At 38.2% G+C, this 8,207-nt stretch overlaps 1 protein-coding gene across 1 annotated transcript in view; it reads right to left on the reverse strand.

Annotated features, from left to right (window-relative positions):
* The window catches only part of ABHD17B (abhydrolase domain containing 17B), a 57,802-nt gene extending 49,632 nt beyond the window's left edge, over nt 1–8,170 (reverse strand). The window contains exon 1 of the mRNA XM_011970189.1: nt 8,102–8,170. The gene's annotated coding sequence lies outside the window, so the exon portion shown is untranslated. The remainder of the gene's footprint in view (nt 1–8,101) is intronic.
* Between the last annotated feature and the right edge of the window lie 37 nt (nt 8,171–8,207).

The raw sequence follows: 8,207 nt of genomic DNA on the forward strand, positions 1-8,207 counted from the left end.
CTATTCTCATTACCCCTACCTTCCACCCCACCCCCACCCTTTCAGTTTTTTTTTTGTTTTGTTTTTTCAGGCTAGTCAAAAGAAGCAGTAGAACTGGAGAAGGAACAAAAGAAGTCTGTAGCAGGTTGTTACCAATTAGTTGTAAAGGGACTGTGATCAGCCCCTAACTCTTTGATTAATAAAAGCAACAAAGATGTCTGTTAAAAAGCTCTGAACAAAATGTAACTTGTAGTGTTTCAGATGTAGGTTTGCCAATACAAGTTACTAAATGACATTTTCTTTGCTAATAACTGATGTGCAGAGAATAATCATTACTTTTAGGGATTGGGTCCACAGAGCTAGAGTGAAAAATTACCAGCACACTAGGCAGGATAGTAATCAGAAACAAAATATCTAGGTCACAATCTGCAAATGACATTTTTGGGGAAAGTTTATTATATGAACTATTTCCATGGATTTTCATTTTCAAAACAAACTAAAAAAAAAAAAAAAAAAAAAAAAAATCTAAATTCAGAAGCCAAACAAGTTTGACATGATTGACAATGTCTTTTATTTTTGTTCCTGGAGGCACTTGCTTTACTTCAGGTTTCTTGGGATTGGAATGGAGACTCGGCTGCACCAAGTAAATGAAGTTATTTCAACCCCCTTTCTTCACTCTGATCTATATTAGGCATATGCTATGCATTTTCTAAATCCTACCCTTTTAATGTGACTACATCCTCAACATAAATCTTAAATACTCTGATAAGCCATAATTTTAAAAAGTATTTATCAATATACAGTATTTTTAAGTGTAAAGGCCTCTAATTATTGCCATCCTTTTTTTTCCACTGATAGATAATATTTTATCTATTTATGGGGTACATGTGTTTGATACATGGATAGAATTCGAACATCTCCTCAGACACTATAAGAAGCTTCTCATGGGGAAAAAAACTGAAAGTAAGGTCATAACTAAAATATTAATTGCTTGTTTGCTAGTGGTTTTCCAATAATCTATGTATTATTGCTTTTATACTTTAGACAGTCCATTTTAACACTATTGAAAGAAAGAAAGAGAGAGAGAGACGGAGGGAGGGAGGGAGGGAATATAATCAAATGTAATCAGATTTGATCCAAATTCTCTGATTTCCTAGGTCTCTATGCCATTAGCAACCTCAGTTCCTTCAACTCCAAGATGATACACATCCATTACCTTCATCACAAAGATGACATGTGGTAATTAATGGGCTAATACTTGTAATACAATCTGAAGCTCTAGCATAAAGACATTCTATAAGTACAAAACACTTTCTCAATAAATCTGCATGAGATGATTTTCACATGAAAAAAGGTTTACGGTTTGTCTACAAATGACTGTATGTTAACAAAATAGATCTACTGCAATGACTAGTTCTTTCCATCAATGTTTTAGAATGAGTGAGATAAATATTTATCAAATAATGACACAGATAATTATAGACCGTAATAAATGCTATGAAAATACAGAGTGCTATGAGAACAAGGTGGGGGGCGGGAAGTAGGCACTTTTACTTGTTATATCTTTTAATCTTAATAATACTTTTCTCAGGTTATCATGAAGAAATCAAGAAATCAGGTTAATTAGCGTGTCAAGTTCACACAGCTTAAAGGTGGGGAGAGCCAGGAACACAGGTTTCACTTAGAGACCATATTCTGTCCACTCTTCCAGTATTTTGCTAATATCTGCATTGCTAATACTCTCACTGACTGCATTTCTCTGCTCATTCTCCTTTTCCCAATGAGGCTTACCCTAAACACCCTATTTAACAGGTTCAACTAACTCCTTTGGTCCACCTTACCCCTCTCTATGTTTTCTTTTATTCCAAAGCAGTTACCACTTTCTAAAACATTATTTTTTGTTGTGCATATTATCAGTGGCCTTCTGGTAGGTGATAAGCTCCAGGAAGTTAGGGATCTTTGCTTGTTTTGCTCATAGATGTCATTCCCCTACTCCCATCCCCAGAATAGTGACTGGTACCCAGTGGACACTGGCCCAATTTTCCTTTCCCGTTTTTCAGCTTTAGCTGTATGCAAGAACTTGTTTAATCCTTCTCACTTTTAATTACTAGGAAAACAAAGAAGTTTGACCCTATATCTGAGACAAATTTACATTCAAGTAACATTTAAATTTAGCCTGAAATTCTATTCTGTTTAAAAAAAAAAAAAGTAGGGTCATTAGTATCATTTTAAAAATCCTAGCCATAATAAAAAGTGATGAAAAGACATGTCAAGCAAACTCTGAAATGTGGAAGATGCAGAAGAGGATCAATGATCAGTATTTAAGAGTGTCTACTCGCATTTGATGATGCTGTAGTGGCTAAATGTGAGACATAGATGAAACATAAGAATCAGAGTACACTAAAGTAGTAATTGCTAAACCTTAGGGATTTCAAAAAACAGGTAAAGTAAAAAAGAGAAAAGTTGGAATGAAAGAGATGTCAAATTTTAATTTTGCAACAAAGGGATGTTAAGAACTAAAAACAATTACTATCACTGTAATTTCATCAGAACATCTTATCATAAAAAATTACCTAATTTCAGAATAAAGGGCAGTTATTTTTATTAAGTCAATTTAGATCCATGAGCACCTCATTATATAAAAACAGTTCAACATGAATTTAAGATCTAAATGTGAAAACTCTTAAAAGATGCTCTGAAAGAATTTTTATAACCCCAGTATAGAGAAGGCTTTAAAAAGAATAATACATTTGATATTAAAATTAAAACAACTTCTAGTCATTAAAAGACAACGTATTTAAGTGAAAATGCATGCTAAAGAGTGGAAGAAGATTTTTTTTTTTTTTTTGAGATGGAATCTGGTTCTGTCCCCCAGGATGCAGTGTGGTGGCATGACCTCGGCTCACCGCAACCTCTGCCTCTCGGGTTCAAGCGATTCTCCTGTCTCAGCCTCCTGAGTAGCTGGGATTACAGGAGCCCACCACTACACCCGGTTAATTTTTGGTATTTTTAGTAGAGATGAGGTTTCACCATGTTGACCAGGCTGGAAGATATTTTTAATGCCTACCAAATATTATTATGAAGAATACATTTTAAAAAGATGCAAATAAAAACTACAATGAGGTACCATTTCATACTCTTCAGAATGGCAAAAATTAATCAAATATTACTACTAATATTTTTGTACCTTCTAAAATATCTGGAATGCAAACAAGAAGACCCTCTCTCATGCATTATGGACTGGAAGGTGTACTTTGTAGAGAAAACTGACAGTTATCTAATAAAGTTGAAGACATTTATACCCTGTGGTCTAGCAATCTACTACCAGATTTATAAACCAGGGCAATCTTTCTCAATGACAGCTTTTGACTGCTACATTGAATGAGGGGCACTACTAAACACAGGCCAGGAATGCGAGGCACTTTTCTTGCACAAAGAAAGTGCTGCTCAGATTGGGCGCGGTGGCTCACACCTGTAATCCCAGCACTTTTGGGAGGCAGGGGGCGGGGTGCGGTGCCACAGTAGGCAGATCACTTGAGCTCAGTTCAAGACCCGCCTGGCCAACATGGTGAAACCCTAGTCTGTCCAAAAAAATTACAAAAATTAGATGGGTGTGGTGGCACATGCCTGTAGTCCCAGCTACTCGAGAGGCCGAGGTGGGAGGATTGTTTGAGTTTGCGGGGGTCGAGGGTTCAGTGGGCAGTGATCATGCCACTACACTCCAGCCTGGGTGACAGAGTGAGAATCTGTCTCAATACATACATACATACATACATACATACATACATACATAAATAGTGCTGCTCCATGCCTCATGACTTGAATATTCTGTTGGACATTCGTAGAGGGGAACAGAAAGAGGAAAAAAACCCACTAATGCCAGATAATTCTAAAGAGGATTTAATACCAAGTTTATTTGTATAGTTTTAATGAAGATGAAGATTTGTTATGAGTGCAACCATTGTGTAAAGAGGTAAGATTGCACTTTTATTTCTGTTTAAACTTTTCTGAAGATAGTTTGTCATTTCAGAAAATCATTTTCCACCAATGACAGTTCCAGCATTGGTACTTGAATGGCTAACTCAACAAACCTGTCATAATCTGTAGCTGTTGTATTGATGGAGACACCACCCATTGGTACAAAGCGTCTAATTACTACTATTTCTTTTCGCAGCACTTCTTATATTTCAGTGGGTACATACATCACCTGGGACTCTTGATAAAATACAGCATCTGGCCAGGCACAGTGGCTGATGTCTGTAATCCCAATGTCCTAGTGCTTTGGGATACTGAGGAGGGAGGATCACTTGAGGCCAGGAGTTCAAGATCAGCCTGGGCAATATAGCAAGACCCTGTCTCTGTAAAAAATGTATACCTGTAGTCCCAGATACTCAGGAGGCTGAAGTGGGAGGATCCCTCGAGCCCAGGAGTTTGAGGTTACAGTGAGTTGTACGACTCCAGAGATCCTGTCTCTTACATTATTTAAAAACAAAACAAACAAACAAACAAAAAAAAACAGCATTTGCATCAGTAGGTTAAAGTCTGACGCTCTGCATTTCCAACAAGCTCCCAAGTGATTCAGATGTTGCTGGTCCACCATTACACCTGGTAGCTAATCTTGAATGTAGTCTTGAGCTCAAGCATTTACAAAGTGAAACACACATTACTTTATTACAAATTTTTCTTATTTTATTAAAGCCATTGCTTTCTTTAAAGTGTGAATATAGATAATTATGACGTTCATTTTAGGATAGTATTGAAGGAACTATAAAATATTTTCTATGAACATGGGATGTAGTTAGGGTCAAGAACCACTGCCCTAGAAGTCTTACACAACAGATACCTAACATACACAGGAATATTCCTTATAGCACTGTTTAATAGCAAACAAGTGGAAACAACAAAAATGACCATCAACAGAAACCTGACATAGTTATATAACACAGCACATACCACCTAACAGTAAAAGTAAATAAACTAGAGCAACCTGAATAAACATAGATAAATCTTGGCCAAGTTGTGTGAAGAAAGCAAGCTAAAGAAAGACATCTGTATTTAAATAGTCTTAAGACAATCAAAATAAAACTATATATATAATGTTCATAGGATAAAGGTACGTAGTTAAGTATAAACGTGGATATAGGAAGGATGCATGTCAACTTTGGGTCACTGGTTAGATGTGGGGGGAAAAGGGAATAGCATTTAAGAGAGATATAGCATACCAAGGACACTTCATTATTTTTGTTTTTTGTTTGTTTGTTTTCCTCAGAAAGTTTTGCTTTTGTTGCCCAGGCTGGAGTGCAATGGTGCGATCTTGGCTCACCACAACTTCTGCCTCCTGGGTTCTAGCAATTCTCCTGCCTCAGCCTCCCGAGTAGCTGGGATTACAGGCATGTGCCACCACACCCAGCTAATTTTGTATTTTTAGTAGAGACGGGGTTTCTTCATGTTGGTCAGGCTGGTCTCGAACTTCCGACCTCAGGTGATCTGCTCGCCTCGGCCTCCCAAAATACTGGGATTACAAGCGTGAGCCACCGAGCCCGGCCGGACACTTCGTTTTAATTGGTAGTTTTGTTTAACTGGGTGATGGGTACATGGATATTCATTATATTGTATGGCACCAACATTTATATTGCTATGTTAGTTCTCATTTCACTAGGACAAAACTCTTAGGCATGAAAAGGTGTTTGGAAAACACTGCTCCAAAGCAAAGGATTCAGGACTAGAGAAGACCCAGGTTCAAGCCTCAATTCTACTTCTGACTAATTGCTTAGCTTTAGGCAATCGAAATAATTAACTTATCTGGGCTTTATTTATTTCATCTGTGAAAATTCCACAAACAGCCAGGTGCGGTGGCTCACACCTGTAAACCCAGCACTTTGGGAGGCCAAGGCGGGTGGATCACCTGAGGTCAGGAGTTCAAGACCAGACTGGCCAACGTGGTGAAACCTCGTCTCTACTAAAAATACAAAAATTAGCCAGGTGTGGTGGCGGGTGCCTATACTCCCAGCTACTAGGGAGGGTAAGGCAGGAGAATCATTTGAACCTAGGAAGCAGACGTTGCAGAGAGCCGAGATCACGCCATTGCACTCCAGCCTGGGCAACAAGAGCAAAACTCCGTCTCAAAAAAAAAAAAAAAAAGCCACAAACTCACTTTCTCTCTCCAACTCGACAGGCAAATGGGGCAATGTATGTGAGAAATTTTAAACAGTAGGAAGGGTAGGAGTAATTTTCAGATTTAAGAGCAAAACTTTGGATAAATTAGAAGTAAAATCTACCAGTAAATAAATCAACCAATAAAATATACTCTATTTTCTTGTCATCACTGCTTCTAAAGATCTTAACACCAATCTTAATATGGAAGAAATTTTAATTCTTAAATAATGGCATAGGGACAGTCATTCTCCCTATCTTTATGCTGACTGTTCATCAAAGGACTGAAATTCACAATATCAAAACAAAGTAAGAGCACTGCATTAAAAAGTATTCTCATTTAACATATATCAACGGTCACGTAACCAGAGTAACTGTTGCCTATATGGTTCTCACTGCCCTTTTTTATAAAGTGAGCAGGTGGCACATTTTATTAGCCCTATATTACAGATGGAGAAAACTGACTCAGATGTGGGATAGCATGCCCGGAGTTGTAGACCAATTCAGTGAAACTTGGAACAGACACTAATTGCTTAATTCTTCTGTGTTCATTAAGCTACTAAAAACATTATTTTTTCATGATGTTTTTTGGTGATTTGGTTTGTCCCAGGAAACAGAAAATTCTTTGTCAGCAGTCATTTCATAAACATTTCAAAATGGGCAAAGATACTCAAGGAAACAAGCTACTCATCAACTAGAGTACTGCACACTAAGGGACAAAATTAAAACTGCCTAGCCTGCTAAAAATCTAATCCTGTCCTTGCCAATTAACCTTATTAATATAGAGTAGGAGAAAAGAGAGGTCAAAATATAGGTGAAGGTGCCATTCATTTCCTTCTGGATTTCAAATGATATGACAATTACTGCACAACAGAGATTTTTACCTCTGCTGTTCCTTAAGTAACACGACCCCTATTCTCCACATAAAAACTTTCCAACAAGTTGGGCAGTCTCAAATTAGAATACTAGCAATCATGAGAATTTTCAAAATTCTGGCTATCATTAGATGTCACCCAACTGAAATTCATGCTATAAACATATGTAGGGAAACTATGGGAAAAAGTTCATTTTAATGTAAATTTCCCTGTTAATCTAAACAGATTAACGTTATTACAACATGTATCTGACTTTCTACTCCGACTCATGAGGCATTATAGTTTCATATGTTGGCACAAGATCTACAAAGATTTATTAGAGGCATAAAAAAATTCCAATGAATCATCTGTGGATCAAGCACCATATATCACAAAAAGTATTAAGCAAGAACACATTCCATAAACAGCGAAATTTAAAGGTCACCCTCTCTGTATTCCGTTATTCATCCTTTTGCTTACCAAATCTACCTCACCCTGAATTAAAGCGTCATTTACAGAAAATTCTCTTCTGGCATTGGCAGAAATCTCACCAAGGATCAAAGATCTGAACTTTTTTTTTTTTAAACAAAAACCCCAGGTTAACAATCTAACACAGTACAATATAACTTTGTTTCGGGGTTAAAAAAAAAATCCCAAACAAAACCTTTAAATTTTCCAATTCAAAAACGATTCCTGATAAGCCTACCTTAGAGTTCGAAAACAGGTAAGATTAAAGTTCAACCATCTAAAGAAAAAGAACCCTACGACAGCCCCACCGGAATACACAAATCGCCAAGCCCCGTGCAGATTCAATCTAAAATCGCGCCTGACAGAGCTATAAGGACATTCAGGAGAAAGCTTTTAGGCACCCGCGAATCTCTCAGTGCGCCAAGGAGGGGAATGGGAACCTGACCCCATCTTTTCATCCACTGAGAGAAAAGCAAAGGAAATGAAATGGAACCCTTCTCTTCTGCGAGGAGGACCAAAGACCTTCTTAGAGCGTCGGTCGGTCCTCCCTCCCCCGCTCCCTGACTCCGGCCGCTCCACGGACCGCAGGGACTGTCCTACCGCTCCCCTTCACGCAACCACCAGAGAATCTTCTCAAAATCACAGACCCGATCAGGAGTGGCTTCCCCGCCTTTCCCCTGCGCCGAGAGGGATCCCGGTCGCCAACAACAAAGACGCTTCCCGCTCCCCTCCCCCCGCCGGCCCGAGCTCGTC

The sequence above is a fragment of the Mandrillus leucophaeus genome, unplaced genomic scaffold (assembly GCF_000951045.1).
Source record: "Mandrillus leucophaeus isolate KB7577 unplaced genomic scaffold, Mleu.le_1.0 Scaffold93, whole genome shotgun sequence".
Classification (NCBI taxonomy): domain Eukaryota; kingdom Metazoa; phylum Chordata; class Mammalia; order Primates; family Cercopithecidae; genus Mandrillus; species Mandrillus leucophaeus.